General features: G+C 41.9%; 1 protein-coding gene across 3 annotated transcripts in view; it reads right to left on the reverse strand.

The window, feature by feature from the left end:
- PRICKLE1 (prickle planar cell polarity protein 1) overlaps positions 1 to 24,401 on the reverse strand; it is a 109,111-nt gene that overhangs the window by 23,269 nt on the left and 61,441 nt on the right. The gene's annotated exons all lie outside the window — the stretch shown is intronic.

The raw sequence follows: 24,401 nt of genomic DNA on the forward strand, positions 1-24,401 counted from the left end.
TGGAGCAGTCAAGTAAATACCTCTGTGGCCAGTTTCTGTTATCTCTGCCTTAAAGACAGAAGCAGCTGAGGAGAAGCCCCTTTTTTAAGCGATTGTTCTAAAGTGGCAGAGACAAAAATTTGTGGCTCTGCTGGTAGACTAATTTGGAAACACTGATTCAAACAACAGGATTTGTAATTCAAATAGACTCTCTGTTGGCCAATACGGATACCAGTTTTGAAGACTGTTCCTAAACAGTTGCAACCGTAGAGCCCCTCTGGCCTTCAGATTGTGTGGGGACTTGAGGGAGGGTGGGCGGGGAGCTTTCAAGGTTACCGCTTTCCTCTGTGGATCTGTAAAATTAACCATGAAGGCCTAGGTCAGATTTCCTTTTTCCTCTTTCATTCTGTGTGGGCTTCCTCAGGGAAGTCATCCACTGAACAGTATCTAGAGGACGAAAGCGCAGTTATTGACTTATATCAAATCCTAAGCTATGGTATCATTATGATAAAGAGGGTATCAGAGGACCAATGCTTTGAGCCAGGTGGATCCTTTTAGAAACAGCTTTTAAAGGAGAGCTACACATTAGCTAAGGCCACAGAACCCTCCCAAACTACAAACCATGGCAACACCTATCAGTATTAAATGTCAGCCATTGTAAGTGTGCTTCCTCTAAGGCAGTTACTTGTAAATACTGTTTGTTACAATTTCAACAGGTACTGTCAGCTTTATTGCCTATTGTCTGTGTTTTTAGCCACGAAGCTCTTTGGAGAGAGTTAAAAAGCTTTCTACTAATGTTCACTCTAAATGCAACAGACTTTTCTCCTGGTCTGCAAGGCATTGTTATTGTCAAGGGTGAACTTAGGCAGGATGGGGAGCAAGGCCCCCAACCAGCACCCTTTTGTTTCAGCCAGGTGGAATATTCATTGCTTGCAGATCACACTTGAGAGGAGGCTGAGAAAGGAAGCCCAGAAATTCACAGGACTCGGTTTCCTCACCCCACCCTGGTCTCTGCTATACAGTAACCTCCTCACAGGGGCTTTCTCCAGCCCTCCTAATGCCCCAAATCACCTCTCCCTCTGGTTTGTGCTATTTGTCTTCATGGCTCTTACCTTTGCTTTGACATGATGTGGCTGTTTGTTCATGTTTACTGGCTTTCTCCTCCCCCAGAAGGCGGAGACTTTCAGGATTCGCTACTATAGTCTCAGCATCTAGAATCATCCCTGGCGCATAGCAGACAAGCTCAATAAACATGAGTTAAATGAACAAATGGGTTTTGGACATTCTTCTCAGGCCCTCACGGATATACCATACTTGTACAAGTCAGTCTGTTTCTAACCTAAAACCATACTGAACTGCAACGTCCTAATGGAAGAAACTAGGATGGAAAATCAGAAAAATGCCAAAGGCAAAGAAAGAAAGAAGCAGCGCTTTGTTTTGTCAAATGCCTGCCAGCTCTGTTGGATCTGGAAGAAAGAGATAAAAATACCAAATAGAAAGCAAACCTTGGTGCTATTTCTTCTGTGATTTGTATACAGTGACCTTGAGGTCTTTTCCTTGCCTCTGTTTTTTCGTTTGTAAAAAACTGCTTTTTAGTTTCACGGAGAAGAGTTGCTCTTGGTCTCAGACATTGGGAAGAATTTTTATCTAAATACCAGAAATCTAGGAAGAGTCTATTTAAAGGATTGGATGTCTTGAAGTTTCTTAACAGAAAAGAGATCAAGGCCTCTAATGTTCATCAAGTGGCACCTCACTGAATACATCTGAGGGGCAGTTGGCATAATGTTAGGTGGGGTGCAGGCTTCAGTCTTCAGTGACCCCACAGTCTAGGACACCAGTTTGGCCGTTCTGACAATAGATAGATAGGTAACTAAAAGAATCTCAAAATACACTTGTATGTATGATGTAATTTCTAATTAAAAGGACTTTTAAAATAAAAAAAAGAATCACAAAGTCACACAAGTAGACAAAGAGTTGACAACAACCTGTGGGATCCTACATCTTGTCTGGATAAAAAAAAAAAAGAGAGATCCAGAGGAATAATCATAATAATTCATCATGCTCCTTATCAAATTTGTTACCACTGAAGGTCAATGTAAAATGGTCTTTTTTTCCTGTTCATTTTAGACATTCCTAATGTACCTCAGATTGGGCAATATACCCGCCCCGGTGGGTTCCTGCACGTTTGCAGATTCTAGTTGCCCTGAGCTGAGTCCGATGCACCCCCCAGGGAAGGGCCCCAGGCAGATACCAGTTCTTCCTAGAGTTAACAGGCATTACAGTGTTTTATAATAGATTTCAGTTTCTCTAGGCCTCCAATTACTTTCTTCGCCCTTTGATTATATTTAAAGCAATGTGATTAGAGAGCACTGGTTCTTTAACATTTTCTGCACCCAATCCCTCTTTAGATTGACTACTCCAATCCTCCCAGCTGTCTGTCCCCTCCCCCCACCCAGACTGCCTTTGTGAATGATGTAACTCCTCCCATCCAAGTACCCAGAGGCCCTGGGCTTGTCTGTTCTCCGTCACTCACTCACTCCCTGACACTGGGGTAGATCACTTCTCTAAGGTATTCGCTCTCTTCATTTCTAAAAGTGCTAGTGTTCAGGCGAGGTCAATGGTTAGAACTTCTGAGGAGGGAACACAATCCATTTTTTTTTAACTCAAATGAGAATCTCAGTGTAGAACCAGATGAAGTTCACCCGCTCTGTGGCAGCTCTGGGTTGGTCTCTTCCCCAACCCCCTGCCCCCGCAATACCTCCCCCCCCACCACACCCCATGCTTCCAGGTCGGCCCCTCAGGCTCCCTCCCCTCAAACTAGATGCCCCCAGAGGCTCCACCAGCTCTAGTATTTTCTGAGTCTCTTAAAACTCAATGGCTGCTTAGGACACTAATGCTGGATAGGTGTTTCTAGCTGCGCTGTCTTGAGTCTACAGTCCAAGCTGGGGGTGGGAGGGGAGAACAGGGGGTCAAGTCCTTTCATTTCACTCCTGCTCAGGGTTGTAACTTTTTTTTTTTTTAAGATTTTATTTATTTATTTGACAGAGAGACACAGCAAGAGAGGGAACACAAGCAGGGGGAGTGGGAGAGGGAGAAGCAGGTCTCCCGCTGAGCAGGGAGCCCGATGCGGGGCTCCATCCCAGGACCCTGGGACCATGACCTGAGCTGAGGGCAGATGCTTAACGACTGAGCCACCCAGGTGCCCCAGGGTTGTAACTTCTAGTAAACAACAGCAGCTATCTTTGCCTACCCCACTCCCTCTCCCAAATTTTCTGGAATACCATCCTTCTCCACCCCAGGAAGTGTTATTTTTCATGGACAGATAATTACACTAATAATATTCAAGCACCTTGACCTTAAGTTCTTCACCATTCTCTACTTCTGTGGCTCAACACAAACATTCTTAAGACTTCACTAGTGAAAAACTACCAAAGTGTTAAGGAATGAAGAATCAATCTTCCAATAAATACTGAGAGATCTACACATGAAGGAAATCCAAGATATATTAAGATTCAAAACCCAATATATAGTATGATCACATTGTTATAACTAATAATTTACAGGCTAGTATATGTCTAGCAAAACTATTAATATGTTCTCTAGGGGAAGGCAGATTATAGGAAAAGCTATCACTTTTTAATTTATATTTGTAAAGTAAATGTATTTTCCTATTTTCATGTTACAACCTTTTTCTATTTACAATGATCAGATAAAACTTTTACAGTTTAGGAAACAATAAAGAAAATATACTACAATATTACATAAGGAAGAAAATCTCAAAAGCAGAAAGTGATGCTCCTGATTTAATTATTAGTTGATATGGGAAAATACATAAACTCATCATTTCTCTCCCTGTATCTTCCTCTCAATCACAAACTTTAATAGTGAAATCTCCGCTGCATTTATTTACAATACTTTGGGAAGGGGTGACCAGACCCACCTTTGCAAGGAGTCAGATGGATTGGCTCAGGAGCCGCTGCAATTGATGCCTCCTATATTCACCTGTTGACTCACTGATATATTCTTTGGTTGATTCAAAAGATAATCTGTTGAAGGGCAGCATTCTTAGACCTAGGCCCTCCCCTTAAGTTAAGAATTTCACATTCTATTTATATCTTGATTTATTTCCAAAAGTCTCAGAAAAAAAATATACAAGATGAGTGGGGAAAATAATTTCATTTTTCAGAATATGTAACAAATCATGATACATTGTGATTATACTACAGTAGAGGCGTGGTTACAATTAGAATCCAGGGATAAGAGGAAATGATCAATCAATTCTGGCTAGGAGGTGAAGGTCAAGGAAGTGGGAAGGTGGGGTAGGATCAGTTGATCACGGTAATTCTTGGAGTGGAGCTGGGGTAGGGAACAGGACCCAGGCCAGACTGAGCCAATTAAAGCTTGTGAAGAGCGAGCAGCTCTTAGTAAACCCATGATAAATGTGACAGGAGGACCGGAAGACAGGAGTGAGGGGCTGGAGACTGTGCCCAAAGGAAGGCAGGACCTCTAAGCTACTCTGGGGCCTTCGGGAACCAGGGAAGTTAAAGAAGAGTGACAGGACTGTATCTATGCCCTAATTAGAGGGAGGGCAGAGAGAGCCAGAGAGAGCGCTACAGAGAAACTCAATGGGAAGAGCATAGAAGCTGCCTCAGTAGTTGAGGGCAGAGAAGACAAGACTGTGTCTGAGGGTGAAGGAACTGGACCTGCGGTGGCCCAGTGTGTATGCTGGGGGTTCGGGTGGCAGATGGGGTGCAGACCTTCCTAAGTGAATCAGCATTCCCATTGTTTACCTGAGAGACAACCAAAAGTTTAGCCCGCCTGTGAGCTCTAAACTTGAAACGCAAATACTTTTCACTGCCCATGGGAGACAAAGGATTTACATATTTCTCTTTTTCTTTTTTAATCTCCACATCCAACAGGGGCTTGAACTCAAGACCCAGGGATCAAGAGTCAAGGCCCTACCAGTTGAGGCAGCCAGGCCCCCAGGATTTTCCTTCTTTCCTTCCCTCCCTCCCTCCCTCCCTCCTTCCTCCCTTCCTTCCTTTCCTTCCAGGTTTATTTATTTATTTGAGGGGTGAGGAGAGGGAGAGAAGCAGACCCCCCACTGAGCCGGATCCCACAACTCTGAGATCATGACCTGAACTGAAATCAAGAGCTGGATGCTCAACCGATTGAGCCACCCAGGTGCCCCAGGATTTACATTTCTATGCTCATCCTTTATCTTCCTCTTGATATTCACCTTTAAAACATAGTACTTACATCCTCTAGTGTGTGTGTGAAGTGGGGGTCTACAATCAATTATGCAGTATTTGCTGCTTTATTTCATGAACTACATGTGCAAAGCTATTTTGCTCACCTGTGTATTTTCTTATGCTATTTAAACTCTCCACCACCTAAAATGGTCAACTCTCCACAAGGGAGAATCTGGACCAACAAAGGCATGCCAACTTTTAACACTTACCATGTGCTGTAACTAATCAAGGTGTTCTTAGAGAGGTGTCAGCAAAGAATTAGTTCAAGCAGCCAGAAGCCTCTTGCCAAAAAGAGAAAGGTCAGCAAAGCTTTCCATAACATTTCTTTATCTTATCTGAGATCCCAAGTCCCTTTCTGCAACTGTGGGAATTTAAACAAAGTGATTTTGTAGTGGAGACCGGTTTGTAAGCTTTAATTAGATTGTGCCAGGGACAGGATCTGGAATTCAAATTGTTCTATTGGTCCTGAATCACATAGTTCTAGGTGGGTAACTGTCTTTTGATACAAGTTACTTTTAATATTTCCTTTCTCCTTTATGCTTGTAGCTCTAGTCTCTTCAACACTGAGTTTACAATCAATTATAGAGGGGCAAAGGCTAGGGAGCTCGTCCATTTTGTTCAGTGATAGATACACAGGCCTGGTATATTAGACACTTTGCCTGGTACATAGGGGATTCTCAGTAAATATTTGTTGAGTGTCTTGTTCACATTTGATTCTCCACAGAACCTGACACAGACCTTGCACATACTAAGTACTCCTTTTTATATCTCAATGATCAGTCTGTTGTTTTTATTTTTATTTAGTTTTTTAAAAGTGTATCAACTAATTTGAGGTTAATTTCCCAGTTTCAATATTTAAAGTAATCTCATGAAATTTAACACTTAGGTTATTTATTTATTTATTTATTTTGGCTTCTGAGATCTGATAGGAATGAACTGGCTCACTTGAAATCTCCTTAGAAAGCTCAAATTTCTAAATCCTGTGCTCCACCCACCTCCAAACCAACATCCTAACTTCTCTGTCTCTTCCCAGTCTCCCGACGGTACCACCAATACTCCGAGTAGCCGCAAACCAATCAGCCCAGAGCCTCCCTCACTCCAGGTGCCCTCCTTCTTGCCTACCCTCATTGGGTTATTTATCAGATCTTTGTGTCTTTTAAGCTTTCCCGGTTGACCTGTCCCTCCTCCCTCTGTCTGTGGCTGTGCCCGCCCCCAACCCTGGGGGTACCATGCAGCCTGACTCACATCTCTCTTCTCTCATCTCTACCATCATTCTCCTTCACTTGACCACCACAGATGCGACTAGGTTCATTCTCCTACTTTAAAATCTCTTCTTCACAGTTTGCCCAACACCTCCATGGGTTCTTAGCGACGAAGGCCCTCCATTTGAAGCCCCCATCGAATCCTCCAGCACTATGGCCACTACCTGAACTACCTCACCTTGGGCTCTCTAACTGGGGGTTTCCAACCCTCCCAGGCTGTTTCATGACCCTTTGCCTAATCCAGCTGTTCCCTCCACTTGGCTCTGTCTAGCCACTCTCTTTGATCTGCCCAGCCAGCTGACTTCAGGACCTTATTTGGGGTGGGTCCTGGAACAATGTTTCCCAAGGCCCCAGTATAGCAAGGGTTTCTACGCTGTGCTTCCCCTGCTCCAGAACCCTCCGTTGGTCCCAAGACTCCCAGCTTATTCAGACTAGTCCCTCCACCCAAATTACAGCTTCTTTTCCTTCTCAATCAGAGATTCTGTTCACTGGAGTGGCATGATTCTCTTCTCATGTGCACACAGCTTTGAGAGAACCCAGAGGTTTTCCTTTTCACTCAGCGGCTACACCAATACGAATGGGCTACAGTCACTATTTTGGTTAATAGTAGCATATGGAAGAGAGAGATTTTTGAGGAATAGACCTTCCGGTGTTTCTAGGTCCTTCAAAGAGCTTCCCTCAATGCTTCCATTCTCCTTCGGCCAAGCCCATCCCAAACAATCCAAGGAAAACAGTCACGTTGGGTTGCTGGATTCACAGAGATCACAACACACGTGACAGCCTCTCCCAAGATGTCAGAACTTTTAGTCTGGTAATCTCATTTCTAGATGAGATGCTTCCTGAGAACAGCACCTGCCCCCTTCTGTTATGTCACAGGACGGAGCAGAGTACAGATGACTTGCTGGAATAGATGCTGGTTAAATACAGTTAACTTTGGCCAGGTGCAGAAAGCAGGGCTCCAGGACCAGACCCCTCTCCAGTCAGATGCATAAGTACCACAGCCCAGAGCGGCCTGGGCTGTGGTTCCATGAGCAAAACGGCTGGATCCAACACCCATTCACACTGCTTCACACCCCAACCTTTAAGACACAACCAAATCATTAACAGCCTGCGGTGGACCACATTGAAGAAGAATTTTTAAGACACAAAAATCAATGTAAAGTGATAGGAGATCTATAACATCAGCCTTGGGGTGTGTGGAGTAGTGAAACTGGAAGTTAGGTTAGTCGGAGACAAAACATAATCCCGGGCTAAAGGTGGGAATGGCTGATAGAAAAAAAAAACCAGGAATGTCAAAGGAAAAGCTGGGTGTGCTTTCTCCGAAGATGATCATGGTGAAGAAGCTGTTTGTAAGGGATAAGAGTAAGGTCTCAGTGGATCTGGAGACCGCAAATATCCTTAGCCCCCTTTAGGGAAAGAGAGCACTGCCTTCTAGCATTTCCCTGAGTACCTGGTATAGGGCCTGCCTCTCAGTGAATTCAGTAACTTCACACCGTGGTGGAATCAGGATAGAATGAGGAGTCAAGTATGAGAATTGTGTGTCATCTGACATACAATGTGATGTGACTACATTTTCTGTGGTGATATATTGAGGAAGAATGCAATCATGCCAAATGAACCTCATTATTGTCATTATTATTAGTATTATTATAGCAGTCATAACTTAAGGAGCACTCATGTTCTGGGCACTGTGCTAAATCCTATACAAATATCTTTTTAAAAATCCCTGCAACACCATCTGGTAGATCTTAGATTCTTCATGTTACAAAAAGAGAAAAGTAAGGCAACTTGCTCCACCATCGAATCATCCGCGAGTTACTACAAGAGCCTAGATTCAAAACCCTGACATCTGACATCAAAGCTTATCGTCTGAAACCACCACGTTATTTGTTTTTAAAGCAGAGCTTCTTAGAAATAGCAAAATAAAATGCTTTGCTTTCCCCAGCTTGTCCCCCAGCAACATCATCAGAAAGTAGGAAGAAAATTCTAGAAGTTTTAAATATCATGCTGTTCTGGGGAGAAATGAAGCAGTAATTGTCAGTCAAGGGGAGCTCAATGAACATCTTAGCTTTGCTGGGCCCTAGGACCAAAGAGCTGGGCGACTCAAAGGAGCTGGACCCCCCAGCCCCCAACCCTGGAGATCGCCAGACATCAGCTTTCTGAAGCAGTTCACTGCACCATTTTAATTTCTACAGATACAACATCATTTTATTGTCCACATACAACAAAACTGGCCTGTTTCTGAAGATCATACATATAACAGTTGCTCTGTTGCCTATTAGTCATTCCCAGTATCAGGACGTACTAAGCTCTTACGCAAATGAGGCTTTCATTCTCGGATGGGCTCAGCAGCCCCGCCATCACCTCCTCCACTTAGAGGCAGATTATGCTGAACAAAGAACAAGCCATGAGAATGCTTCAGTTTCTAAGTCTGTGGGTGACACATTCTACTGAACGCATCTCACGTGGCATCCTCAAGGCAAAAGGCACTGAAGTAATGCGGCCATTAATAAACTTGTCAGACAAAACTGATTACACCGCCACTCCCAGAACATAATACATTATGATATGTGTGTGTGTGTGTATATTATTTTTGTAAAGATTTTATTTATTTCTTTATTTGAGAGAGAGCGAGAGAGCGAGCACAAGCAGGGGGAGCGGCAGGCAGAGGGAGAAGCAGGCTTCCCACTGAGCAGGGAGCCCAATGCGGGGCTCGATCCCAGGACCCTGGGATTGTGACCCGAGCCGAAGGCAGCCACTTAACGGACTGAGCCATCCAGGCAACTCCCAGTTTTTTTTTTTTTATTAAGGTCATTCAGTTCAATTGCAGCAAATGAAAAAATGAAGACAACAGAATTACTCATCTGTCTGGCAGCATTTCTGGGCGATTCTAATTGACAATATGTCCCCCCAACAAAGATTTCTTGCAGATGACCCCAAATAACAGGAGACTCTTAGGACTCCTATTACATCACAGAGGTTTGTAAAGACAATTTGCTTCCTACTGAAGGGCAAACATTTTTACTTAACTCAAATGCTACTTCCAGTTTAAGACTGCTCTGCTGACTGCATTACTGCTCATGTAATGGACCGTATCACTTCCCATCATTGACCATTTCTGAATCTTTAGCTTCTCTTTCAATAGATTCTAACAAGACTCTAGGAATCTTTGAAATGCTTCTCTCTTCCTTTGGGAAAAGTCCATTTGAAAGGGGGAGCAATTTAGTGAAGATTGAAAGTATCATTAGAAAATAATTTTATGAAATATCATGTTTTGGGTTGGAAGAATCAAAAGTGTTTTGAAAGAATCCAATGATATGGTTAAACAACTTCTTCAAATGGAGCCACTACTCCAAAGAAAAGAGGAGGGCAATTCCTGTGTGAGCAACACTTATGACCCCTTCCTTGTCTTTCCAAGAACCTTTAAAATGACTTTCTCGAATATGCAACTGTCTGATGCCTAAGAAGACCTTTTATGAAGTGCACTATCTTTTTTTGCACAGTCAGGCATATTAAAATCTACAGAAAAATGTCACTGTTTCTCATGCTTAATTAAGAGAGTTCTTAGAATAAATATGATGATGGCATACATAAGTATTTGGAATTCTTGAAAGCCTGTAATGGAAACGTCTCGGCATTATGATGCTGATGCTGTGTAATAACAAATTTATTTTATAGTAGAATTACAAGAGGAGAAAGAATTCCAGATGACCACTAGCGTGCTAGCTAGACTGCACATTTTCTGGGCATTGTAAGGATATTATTCACTGTCACCATCAACACTGCCAGGAGAAATTAGGAGAGAGTGGGCTGGGGCCTCGGCCACATTAGTCCTAGGAGCCTGCCAACAGGTACGGCAGCCATGAGCAACACTGGGTAGATTCCTGGTGGCAGTCTTTGTTTTGAGTAGGGGAGGAACCAACAATTAATTTACAGACTGGCCTGGGAATGAGTGGACATATACAGTTTTGTAAATTTCTCCCCAGATGGTCTTACATTTTAGATAGTTCTTAAAGGCAAAATACAGAGACTACTTCACCACGGTACTTAAAAAGTATGATTTAAAAAAAATTATCTGCCTCTCTGCTCTTTGTGTTTCCAGCTATCAGGGACCCACACTGTGCACTGGAATGTATTTTTAGGGCAGATGGGGGGAAAGGGCCAAGTTTCAGATGTCTCTTTTCTCTATTTCTTTCCTTTGCTGTAAGGTTTTCTTTATGGACCTTTCAGTCTTCGGTTTCCATAACCTCCTAATGCAAAACAGGCTAAGAAGAGCAATGAATGTAACAAACCACATGTTGCTTTGCCTTTTTTCTTTCTTTCTTTCCTTTTTTGGGGGGGGAGGAGAAAAATCCAGCTTCCAAGAAGAGTATGCAACTTAGCAGTTAACTGAAATTAAAGATGTTTTAAAGATTTCTTAACCCCAGTCTTGGCCATCTTGTAATATTTTAAAATATAAACTGGAAACATATGATTATGATAAACTCTGAAGCAAACAGAAGATGTTAAGACCATGGATAATGGTTTACAAAATTAATTTTGACTTACGAGCCAATATGAATATTTTCACCTACACCAAAGATAAGAGACACAATGAAAAATTAACTTTAAGGATTTCACTGTGAAATCGACACTAGTACATTCTGAACCCTGGATTAACAATCTATATCAGGGCTTCCACAGACTTGCATAAATTATTCAAAAATTTTATGGCTCAATTCAGCTGTCAAAGAGAAGAGCCTTTTGACAGCACTTCACACCTGTTACTTATCTAGTAAAGGCCTGGGCTGAGTTACTCCCACCTGGGATGAGCATGTCCAGACTTCCCTCACACTCATTTTCTACAGGCGACAGATTCTTTGGAGCGCTGGGTAGTAAAGAAATTAAGACACACTAAAACCCCTGGAATTTTCCCCCAATAGATGATCACAGTGCAGATCTTAACTAACGTAACGACTGAGAAACGAGCACAGGCCTCACAATACCATCACAAGAGATGGTCTTATTTACAGCCCTTTCACACAACACATACACACAAAACAAAAAACTAAGAGCCACTGACTTCATTATCTGTTCTGAAGAAAGGACTAGATAACCAAAAATAAATTAAATTAACAAAAATTATGCAAGCTAATTTTTCTTCTGGGTCTTATGCTTGTAGGAAATGTGAATGCCCCAAATCAAAACATATCAGAATATTCCCAGCTGCTGGGTAATTCTCAGCTGTGGGCCTCTCTGATTAACCCCCACACCTTCTTTATACCTTAACTCAACTCACTTAATAGAGAGGTGAAGGCTAGGTCACATCTGAGGTTCCTGCAACCTCCACAAATCCCTCTCCACGGTCCTCCCCTCATCTGTCTGCTTGTAATTCGAAAGGGAGCTCTGGTTAGTTAATTATGTGACACAGGCGATTCTTGGGGAAGAAGAGGTTTGAGACAAACATCTAGTTTAAATTCCGAGTCCACGGCAAAAAAACAGAAACAAAACCCCACTTCCTCACAAAAACCATACGTGGATTTTAGAAGTTCCAAAATACTAATCCCACTGAAATATAAATTCTGTTGATGGTTTTCCATAAAGGGAAATGAGATGCAAAGGAAAGTGGGGTCTTAGCAAAAGTCTACATCATACAAGATGAGGGTACTTAAAAAGCAAGGGATGGGAACACTTGAACGCAGATTTCTGAAAACAAGAGCCAGGATCAGCTCAGAGGCACGTCTCCTGTGGACAGGAGTCCTGGGGCTGGGGCCAGGAGAGCAAACCTCTCGTTCAGGGAAATTTGGTGGGCAGAGTGGGAAAACCGCTCCGTTATAATTCAAGTGTCTTTACAGAGAATATTCTGACGAGAAACAAAAGGGTGTGTTTTTGTTTTGGCCCACTCAGTGTGCCTCCAAAAAAGCACACTGAGTGGGCAGAAAATAAGAACAGTTACTCTTGAACTGATTCCACAGACAGGTTACATCCCCCATTGGGGGGCATCTGAGCCGGGCAGGGACCGGAGGGAGCTATGCCAATGCAACCTGGACTCTGCGGAAAAGACTGAATGAGGTTGTATTCGTGAGGACTCTAAGGTTGCAAGTAACAGAAACAAAACTAATTGAGGAGGCAAAGTGATAGTTTACTGGAAGGATACAGAAGTGTCTCAGAAAGCACATGGCAGAAATGTGGCTGAGCCTCCAAAAATGGCCACGGTTCAGAAATGGAGTCCCTCAGATGTCTAAACAATATTTGTCCTCTGTTTTCTGTCTCTGCTTCTTTCTGGTTAACACCTGCGTGTTTGCAAGACAGGACTTTGTGGCTCCTCAGTCTATGAGGTTAAGAAATGGTCACCTCCCAAGTTTTGGGGTGAGAATCCAACATGACTGCATGGCTGCCAAGGGTCTACCCTTGACCATGTATCCATGGGGACAGATGGATTTGGATTTGGGCGTGTGTGTTTTGTAGGTTGCCAGCCAGTAATTCCCAGCAAAGGTGGAACTGTCTTGTCCTGCACAGATACTCAAAACTGTCTATTCAATGGATTAAAAATTCTACTTGTAGAATGGGGAAGAGTGCTTGCATTAGATATTATGGATGGGAATTAGGTTATCCATACCACTGGTGATTAAACAGCAACTGATGCCAAGCTGGCTGGCAATCTCCTGGAAAGCCTTAAGATATACACATGCAGGGCACGTGGGGGGCTCAGTTGGTTAAGTGACCGGCTCTTGATTTCAGCTCAGGTCATGATTTCAGGGTTGTGAGATCAAGCCCGAGTGGGGATCTGTGCTGGGCATGGAACCTGCTTAAGATTCTCTCTCTCTCTCTCCCTCTGCCCCTCCCTACCCCTGCTTGGATTCTCTCTCTCTTTCTCTTAAAAATAAATAAATAAAGATATACAGATGCCTGGACCATATCCCTATAGATTTTGATTCAGTAAGTGTGATGTAGGACCCAGAAATCTGCATTTCATACTGTCTCCCTAGGTAATTGCAATTTGTAACTAGGTTTAGGAACCACTGAACTATAGGACACCACTTTGGTTAGTTGGCTCTCCTAAGACAATGGTAAATTTGTGGAATGAGAATGAGGAGCTACTTTAAGTTTTCATTGAGTAGTCAATGGAAAACTCTACCTGGACCCTACAAGGTCTTTGATACTGCTTGTGAAGCAGTCATGCTGATGAGTGAACCTCAGATCTCTTCCTGAAAAGTTCTGAAAGGATAAATGCCATTTTAGGGATGTGACCCACTTCAGTTAGGATGTCTTTCTCAAGTGAAAGTTAACTTCTCTTTTATTATATTAAGTGAAACTCTTCTTTTGGTGTGGCTGTGCTGCTGGTTTTAATCCATAAAACCTTTGAAGAACTATGGTTTCTCATGAATTTTTGTAGAATGGGTTAAAAAAAACCATGAAATGAGAAATGTAAAGCCATTATTTTGAGGATATGCAATGCTTAATTTTGATTATGCATCGTTTTTGTAATTTCAGCACATTTCCTATGCATAAACTGCACTTTCCTGAAGCTTTTGAGGCAAGTGCTGTCCCCATTGATGTAAATTAACTGCTGTCTACCAGTTAACCGTTTTATTGCATGGGAGAATTTTCTGCAGCTATTATAATATTACCATAAGGAAGACTTCAGGAGGAACTAACATTCCTTCCCCATCACACCATCACTGAAGGTTGTGTCGGGCTGAGCAGGCAGCAGAACATAAATGATGTTGATAGATATTTCGAAAGCCAGCACATCTGTGTTGATTTAATGCGGAGAAAGAGAAGATGACTACGGCTAGTCATGTGATAGATGATATGTAAGCTTATCACCGGGCTGAATCGCAGTATTGACAGTATTAATTTTTCCTCATTAGCCAGAGAACACGGTAAATACATATCTGAGGATACACAGTAGGATTAGATTACAATTCCTGTTCCCGTGTGATTTTTATCAGGGTATGAAATGCAATTATGTCAATCTCTTTGAATTAATCCCTCAATTTGTCATTTTGGGGTTTTACAAAAGTTAACTGTATAAACAAATGAAAGTGAAAGTATGTTTTAATGATGATTGAGAACAACTTTTTACATTTTTTTAAAAAAACCCATCAAATGGCAATTGTCCTTCTTTTGTACTGGTTATAGTGGAAAATGAAAAGTTTGGAGAATGTGGCTCTGAGCGAGGGAACAGGAAAAGGGGAAAGGGGTGGAATGTTGGCCCTGGACTAAGTTTTTTTTTATAAAGGATCCTCCATACTCATACTGCTTAAGGGCACTATGAAGTTTATTATATGGCAATAATCTTAGCACAACATATTTTCCTGTTAGAATATCCTGTACCATTACCTTGAACTTTTTTGGCTTAAAACTGAAGTATGTCTGAACATTATGTGTAATGTAATTCCCACAAATGAGCTACTGTTTTGGGGGGGAAAAAAGGCAAGTGGTAATAAATCTGTAATCCCTGCCACAGTTTTCAGGATAACCTTTATTGGTCTGGGCTCAACAGTTTTATACGTAGGTAGAGAACATGTGCCAAATTAGAAATGTGAAATCCATCAACGGATCTCATTGATACAGAACTGCTGCATAAATAGCTTTATTCTTCAGAGCTTTATATATTATTTAAAGAGCTATTATTAATAGCTTTACTGTTTGTTTGTTGTTTGTTTAAAGGAACGACAATAGGGAGAGGAATCTGCTTTAGGTTAAACAACTGGGAATTATCGGGGTTGCCTGCCTTCGAACACAGTTGGGCAGAGAAACACCAAAAGCATTAAAAAAGGGAAAGGATTAATTCAGAGGGGGACTGAGTCCACTTTCAGGGCCCTAGGGAGGCTGTGGTGCTCCACCCTTGAGTCTGGAATGGAGAGGAGGACAGGGCTTGTCACTGTACTTCCGCCTCTGCTGACAACTGCTTGGAAGACCTGTACTCCTCTGGGCCTCAGTTTCTCATCCACAAAAGGGGAGATGATCTCTGAGGTCTTTTGACTGTGATATCCTGTAATTCTCTGATTTCTTCAGTTGAGAAAACCTAAGAATGGAGGTCAGCTGTATACCCAGGGGGCCATTTTAAACCAAGAGGCTATTTTCGAATTCACTGCTATACCCCAGAGGGTGAAGTAAAAGCAATTGCACGTACTCCCCCTTTGCAAGCAGCAGCCTGCCGGCGCTGAGCGTTGCCCTTACCGAGAAGACCGCAGACAGGGATGCGCCTGGAAGCCTGAGAAGCCACACCAACCCCTTTTTGTCCTTTTGGGGTTTAGACAGTATAAAACTTCAAATGAAAGTTCCCAGGCATGTACCCTAAATTCTCTAACTCATCTGCAACTCCTTAGTCTGAAATGGAAAATTCTATTTTGGGAAACTGTCTAGAGATGCGTTTAGGCTAACATGAAGGAAAAGATGGAAAGCAAACTTGAACAGAAAACACGGAAACTCTCACAGAACCGATGAAAAAGGAAAATGAAATTCTTTTCTTTAAAGCACGCCCCAGAATAAAGTTCTAAGGGACTCAAAGAGAATGTTCCCACAGCACCTGTCACTTCCCTACTATGTTCTGTTCACCCCTTAATTATTTGCATGATGTCTGTGGTCTCTTTTGGGCTGGGAGACTTCTGAGGATGGCGAATATGACTGATTTGCTCAGTCCTATATCTGGGAACTAGCCCAACACCTGCCAGGCAGAAAAGGACGGACAAAGGTTTGTTGAGTGACTGAGTGGCTGAATGATGAATGCAATTAATTTTACAAGAATATCCAAGATGTGAAACACTCAGGATATTAGAATGTCAATTAAAAAATGACCACCATTTATTCTATATTTTTCTGCTTCCCATTCTACCAATGACCCTTCCTAAGAAATAATTCGTGCCTTTTGGTCTGAAAGATAATCACAATCATTTTTCAGGTGGAAAGCATAACATTCCCTTGAAAAATTCTTTAATTGGGTTTCATCTGTATTTCATTCTTGGTATAATTAATTTTTTTAAATGGGTAAACAAATGAATCCCCCAAATCGATGCTGTTTTCCCAAAAATCTTTGAGATGGGTACTTGCAAGGTCCGCATTTCCGTAAGAAAGGGGCCCGTGTCCTAATTCTCTGTGTTATTATTACCCGAGAGCCCGAAAAAACCTTTATTTACATGTCTAGCAATGACACTAACTTGCTCCGTTAAGAGCTCTAATAAAAAGTTGTGTGATAAAAATGCCAAGGCCTGCTTATCTGAAAAGATCCTTCCTAGTTCAAAGGGTCAGTTTCACACCAGGGTCCCCAGTTTTATCAGATGGCTCCTCAGAGCTTTGCCATTGTAAAACAAAGGATGCCTCCAACTGGCATGACAATGGTCCGATCACCAGACACTTCAAAAGCAGCAGGCTCTGCACAGGGGATGCCCTGAGTTTGCCCCTCACTGGGATGTTTATACACACGTTCCAACAGCTCCTCGCACAACAAAGGCCGGGCAGCCATAGTCAAGGGCACCATGCTTGCAGAGTAGTCAGGGACTCTCTGTCTTTACCAGTAAAGCCAGGAGAAATCTTCAGTTAAACACCATTTACTCCATACACTATGTTCTCAAAAGACAGGGTCTCAGTACTCTACCAGGGTGAGGAAGCTGCTGGGGTTAGGTGGTGGGGGTGGGGTGGGGGGGGAGGGGGATGCTGTTCAGGGGTTGCGTCCTCAGCACATAATTAGAAAGAGGGAGAAGGGGAGAGAGAGAGAGAGAGAGAAGTATGCCCACAGATAACCCAGAATAATCTGCAGGTGTCCACGTGGATTTTGCAGATGGCGATAAAAATCAGATTAAAAGACAATACTGGCTTGCAAGATGCAAAGAGAGAGCCTGCAGTTGTGAGGTTAACAGAAAGAATTTATTGAATTCCCTCTGAGGGTCTGGCCTTGTGGGGGAGGCTCTGACCTGTTGGCTTTGTTTGTCTGACTTCCCTGAAAATCAAAAACAAATGCCTATTTTCCCAAATCAGGGTCCACGGGGGAAAAGGTATGGAAATCGGTATCTGTGAAAATGATTTAAAAGCTGACCTTTGAGATTCCCCAGCCTTTTCGTGGAGGTATGTATTAGAGACATATATAAATAGGACTATTTCAAAGAAACTCAGGCACCTCGATGCGGGAAGCAGGACACTAACTGGGGAAAAGGAGGCTAAATGGGGATCTCTTCTGGATCAAAGGTTAAGTCATAAGGCTTTCTTTATTTTTCAAAGCTAGTGCCTGTGCTTTGTACACTCTGGGATGCCAGGGGTGTTTTAAAAAACAAGCAAACAACCTCCCATGATTATAGGGAATCCTTTGTACGTTGCAAAGAGCTTGGTGGCCTTGCTAAGGCCCCAAAAGACTGTGAGGGGTAGGCAACTAGAATCTGCCTATTCCTCCTTCATATGATCACTCTCCCCTCACTGGGGTTGTGCTTTTCTAGCACCCGTGCCTAGGTTCTTTTTAGGTTCCTGTCTCTGCTTCAACCCTAACAAGGTGCTAAATGCCCAACAAGATGGTCCCCCTTATTCAAAGTTCCCAGAGAGATGGATGGATCTTTTATGGTCAAGAAAGAATTTCAACATGTTAGTGTACCGATGACGCATCCGCCCTCTATTTACAGTGCCTCCCCTGCCCTCTCTCCGCGGCGCACTCCCAGGTGATTTATCTTCACAGCCCCTCTCCCCGACAGATTCTTATTTTACATGATCATGTTTTTCGGCCCCTGGCCCTGCCCCCTGCACCACAAGGCATGTCAGCTCCACAAACAAAAGGATTTCTATCGATTTTGTTCATTGATGTCGCTCCGGAACCTGATGCATAGTAGGTACTCCATTAGTATTTGTTACATAAGCACCTAGAAGAAGCTGTGCTGGGCATAAGAATTAGAGTAAGAGCTGCTCTTTGTCCTGAAGTGACTCGTGATCTACTCCCTTGTTTATACATCTGCAATGCTTTCCTCAGTTTTTTGCCTCTCTCTCTCTCTCAAAGCTTTAATGTGTCTCTTTTAAAAAATTATTACACCATAAAACATGGGTACAATCTCATTGTGTATCAAGAAGCTATTCAATTTAGGATCTACGGTAGCCCCCAGAATATAACCGTTCCAAAATACATTTGTTGCTTTTCCAAAATCCTTTGAGGAGTCATCATTGCAATCAAATAGTCGAACAGTTGTATGGTATACAAATATATCCCCAAATCATGGAACGTTAATGATCTAATAAAAGCAATTCTTTTTGGTTGCAGCAACTGAAACTATGTCTTCTATTCTGGGATTTAAGAACCTTTTATTTTCTGCATTTCATATTTTCCTCTGTGTGTTCCAGGAAACTATTAGATCCCCTACCAGATAGTTGTCTCATCTCATGGTTCTTCGGCAGAAGAAAGACCCTCGTCTTTTTTTTTTTTTTCCTGAATCTCTTGTCAGCGTTCCCGTAAGAAATGGTTCTCCAAATACTGCTTAATTACTGCCACAAAGAATGCTTTCACTAATGCATGCAGACCAACAGAAACACCTTGGGAAATCCAAGGGCTAATGAACTAAAATTAAATCTGAACAATTTATCTATTACATGTTGTCAAAGGACTTATCAAATTGAAAGATCCATATTCCTGAAATAAAATGAGAACAAAGTTTCTTTGCCCATCCTAGCCGATTCCATTTTTTAAATTTAGTTTCACTGAAATCACACAAGCATGTAGTTTAAAAATCAAACAATTCTAAAAGGCTTGTTTCGAAAAACATCAGTCCCTGTTTCTCTCCTGTTTTGCTTCCCCCCAAAGCAACCATGTTCATCTTTGTACTGATTCTTTTGCTATTTACTTCCGCTTATTCTAGATAGCAGAGAGATTACTACTTTGATTTTTTCTTTTTAGATTTTATTTATGTATTTATGTATTTATTTATGAGCGAGAGCTCGTGAGCAGGGGGAGGGGCAGAGGGAGAGAGAAAATCCCAAGCAGGCTCCACACCCAGCACAGAGCCTGACGCCAGGCTCCATCTCCTGACCCTGAGATCATGACCTAAGCCAAAATCAAGAGTCAAAACGCTTAACCGACTGAGCCACCCAGGTGTCTCTATCTGTTCATATTTCACTGAAAAGCTGACTGCAAGCTATCCGTATTTAGGAGGATGGGGCAGGGAAAGGGAGCCTTTTGATTCTGTCTTCACTCTAAACTAAGATAATAGAGGTTGGGCTGTTTCTCCGGGGAACTCCCAAAGTCAGTATCTTTAGTTTTGTGTCATCTTTACCCCCCAATTCAGCTAACCAGATTCTCCAGAGAAGGCTTTCCTGTCTGTCTATAGGGTGAAACCTGGATGAACAATGTGGAAGCCAAAGGGAGGCATGTTACCTGACTGCTCTGGTTTTGGTTAGGTACCCCTCCCTCAACTGCCTCATAGGTGAGACAGCCTCTGTTCTACCCTCACCTAAGTATAAGACTTCTTGCGACTTTTGGGGCTTCTATGGTATAACTCAGGTTGCTTCTCAACTTTCACCACTTCTACATTAGGATCTGCTTCCTTGGGTCCTCTAGGTCAGGTACTAATTACCCCATTTCCAGCCTCCAAATCTGTTACCTTCTTCTTTCCCATTCTCCTCACCTGTGTGAGTCATCTCCTTTTAAAAATTATTTACTGTCATTTTAGTGAAATTTTGAAAGAGGACAGAGCCAAATGTGTGTATCCAATCTGTCATCTTTAACCGGAGGTCCCTATTTCATTTCTTCCATGGGCTGGTTTGTAAGGCCATCCCCAACTGTTAGCCTCACTGTCTCCTCCAAACTCAAGGACATCTTGCAGCCCCCGAGGTCTGAGTTTGAAGGGAGAGGAGAGGAATTTCAGTTGATAAAAGGCAAATGTGGCCTTTGATACTTAACCAGGCACTTAAGAAGAGTGGGGTATTTTTTTGGTAGTCTAAAAGGTGTTTTTTTTCTACATAATAGATGGATTTCTTTCTACCCACCAGATAGACATTGAATGTCTGGAGTTTGGAGCAGGAATTAAAAAGTCTCAGGCTATCTCTTCTGACCTTGAGTTTGTAATTCTAAAAATAAGAGAATTTAAAACCCAGCCTAATACCATGCTTTCATTTCATTAGCATGAAAACTGGTTTTACTAAATATTGGCTAAATTAAAAGCATCAAACATTTTTGAATATAGATATCATGATAACACTATGATTGCTTGCCTGTTAATGAGAATGATTTTTGGTACCCTGGAGAATTTATTTTTTTTCAACTGAAATGTCTTTTCCTAATAAGTACAAACAATAAGTATACAACATGCTGAAATCCGTATGTTGTGGATTTATTTTTTAACGATGCAAAGTTATTTAAGTTCCGACACTAACAACAGCGGCCTCTTAATTTGAAAATGTTAAAAATAGCTCAGTGGTCCTTAATTTTCATATATTTGTCCTTGCATCTGTCTTCCAATTTTAAAACTAAAATACTACTGAATTCGCCAATATAAAAGTTAGAAGATGAATTTCAATCCTATTTTATTTAAAACTGAACTATATTTAACATTACCATCCCGTTAAATGATCTTGAAATTTATTTGGCAGCCATCCTCTGAGTGAGGCAGAAATAATGCATCTTATATTTCTAAAAAAAAACTAGCAATAATGTCCCTGTAGCCTCTGATAAACTATAAGTTGCACTTACAAGATAATCTTGGGAGTCTTGGTTCATTGAACAGCTTTGCTCTTCACTAGCTCTGCTACCCTCCATTTCCTAGTCTCTAAAATGGGGGCAATAATAGCATCTACATCATGATGTTGTTGCTGTGGGTAAGGTGATGACACATACAGAGAACCATGCCTGCCATGAAATGCACTGTGGCTTCGTAACTGATAATTCTCTTCTTTACTTAGGAAAGTCAGATCGCAAATGTCGAAAGAAGGGTTACATCATTTCTCTCTTGTGGCACATGACCCTCAATTAGTTAATTATTATCATCGTTAATAGTGAAAAATGTCTTCAATGTGACAAATTCTTTTTTTTTTTAAGGGGGTTGGGACAGAGGGAGAGGGAGAGAGCCTGACTTGGGGCTTGATCTCATGGCCCTGAGATCATGACCTGAGCTGAAATCAAGAGTCGGACGCTTAACTGACTGAGCCACCAGGAGCCCCAATGTGACAAATTCTTTTTTTTTTTTAAGATTTTATTTATCTATTTGACAGAGACACGGCGAGAGAGGGAACACAAGCAGGGGGAGTGGGAGAGGGAGAAGCAGGCCCCCCCGTTGAGCAGGGAGCCCGATGTGGGGCTCGATCCCAGGACCCTGGGATCATGACCTGAGCTGAAGGTAGACACCCAACGACTGAGCCACCCAGGCGCCCCGTGACAAATTCTTTTTTTTTTTTTTAAGAATTTATTTACTTATTTGAGAGAGAGAAACAGCATGAGAGGGGAGAGAGTCAGAGGGAGAAGCAGGCTCCCCGCTGAACCGGGAGCCCCATGTGGGACTCAATCCCAGGACTCCGTGATCATGACCTGAGCCGAAGGCAGTCGTCCAACAAACTGAGCCACCCAGGCGCCCCCCTGTGACAAATTCTTAATAGCATTTTTCTCACAGCATTTTCCAGGTAACTAAACTGTTGCCTCCACTGTGTGGTTAATAGGTATTTACTGAATTTTTAGAACTAGCTTTCGACTTTTATCAAATAGAAGAGATACTTCAGACATTTGTGGCTCAATGTCCTTGATCAACTCCATCCCCTTCTCTGATCTAGGTGAGCAAATATTGATCAATTGTGGTGAAGGTAACGAAACAGCATTCCTACACTTCATAAAGTGGCCTGTTGTTTTGATTAATCTACAGCTGGATGAACATTTACACAAAAGTAGTCTCCATAATTCTAAACCAGTGATGTGGTCGGGGAGGAAGCACCCCTAGAAGGAGTACCTAAAAGGGGTGGGGTGAAGTTGGGTAGCTTAAAAACAAAGCTGAACTCTGACCCATGGCTTTGAATGTTTTAATCCAACATTTACTTTATTTAGCAATTCAAATACCATTAAAGGAAGACCTATGTGTTTAGCAACACAGGCATATGCTTTAGAAAACAGGTAAGAAATACTGATCTAAGCCACAATTTCTCCATCTTCCTTGTCCCTCCCAGTAGCAGTAGCCCGGCATGGTATACTGCAACCTGCACCACCACCTGCCCCTACTGCTGATAGGGTACCCCTTCCTGCCACTGCTGTTTTATGTAGGGTGATCATAGGTCCCATTTTGCTCTGGAAAAATCTTAGTCTGTGACTCTTTTCCAGGCACAACACCCTCTTTCACCCTCTCAAGTGTCCAGGTTTGGATGATAAATTATAAGGTCACCCGAATCTATGGGTCCCCAGGTCGATGGTGGATCTGCAGTCTTTGAAGTAAGAAAGTTGTATGGAATCTCCACAGGAACACAGATGAGTCCCTGTTACACAATGGCCACTGAGCCTCTTACCATGCTCTTCCAACATAATCTAATAAAATATGGAAAAGAAAGATGTAGGACCTTGGTGGATAATGTCCATGAGACAATATTAACAGACAGTGGACTTCGCAGGAGGACAGTTAGAATGCTGACCCTCCCATTTACCAACTTCATGATGGGGGACAAGTCATTTCATTCTCTCTTAGCCTCTTCCTCAACTAGGCAATGGAAATGTCACATTTCCTTCACCAAGTTGTGATGGGGATTAAATGAGATGATGCATGGAAAGTGCTTAGCACAGTGGGAAGACACCGTGGACAAGATCAATGGCAAAGGGCCCTTTATATTGTTTTAATTTGATTGAGGTTTCCCTTTAATTCATGTGTTAGCTACATTAACCTAACAATACATTTTCAATTTGAAAGACTTTTAATTTAAAAAAAAAGTTCTTTAATTTAGGCAGAGCATCAAACTGTTGATTGAATTTGGTTGGTTAACAATAGTGAGGTATTGCAAACCTGACCATAAGCTTCAGAGAAATTTCAGTATGTGCACAATCTGAATCATATATAATGTCATGATGTGTGCTGACATTTACCGAGAGAAGGATAAATGATAAGTGAAAGATATACCGTATAATCCATCTAGGCAATTTATATTGTATTAATATAAATATTATACAATTGAAAGTCAAAAAAATGATGGTAAAAAGCTTTAACATCTTATTTTGAGAAAAAACTGTATTTCTTTACTAATTATATATTTAATGGACGAAGTTGAAATACCTTTAAAATTAAAATGTAATTCAATCTCAAAATGGTGGTAAACATAATCTAGTTAAAAGTAGTAACAGGTGAGGGGCGCCTGAGTGGCTCAGTCATTAAGCATCTGCCTTCGGCCCAGGTCATGATCCCAGGGTCCTGGGATCGAGCCCCGCATCGGGCTCCCTGCTCAGCAGGGAGTTGCTTCTCCCTCTCCCATTCCCCCTGCTTATGTTCCCTCTCTTGCTGTCTCTCTCTCTCTCTGTCAAATAAATAAATAAAATCTTAAAAAATAAAATAAAAAAAGTGGTAACAGGTGAAATTAACCAACCAGGGAGAATTCAGAAGAAATGCTCTTCTTGAAATCTGTCCCATTTCTCCTAGCACCAAGAATGTCTCCCATGAAGACCATATCCATATAAACCAACAGTGAAGAATAAGACAATTACCCTCAGAGCAAGCTAATTTGGTTTTAGTTTTATAAATACTTCAAGTGAAATGAGGGATAAAATTTTTAGGACTGCCACTTTCTACTTCGCTTATACAACTAGAATAATGTGGAATTAAATGACTATCGTCCATCTGTGATAGAAGCAGAACAAAGTGGCACAAATATGACTGCATTTTTTTTCCCTCAAATAATTCAGACTGTATCTTAGCCTTGAAATTTGCAAGTCAGGTATTATAAATCTGGTTTCCAAATTATATCACAGCACAATCCATAGAATTACCACCTAAATGTGCCA

Source organism: Eumetopias jubatus, unplaced genomic scaffold (genome assembly GCF_037043125.1).
Source record: "Eumetopias jubatus isolate StellerSeaLion01/CBP00866 unplaced genomic scaffold, mEumJub1_p1.0 scaffold_8, whole genome shotgun sequence".
Taxonomy (NCBI): Eukaryota; Metazoa; Chordata; class Mammalia; order Carnivora; family Otariidae; genus Eumetopias; species Eumetopias jubatus.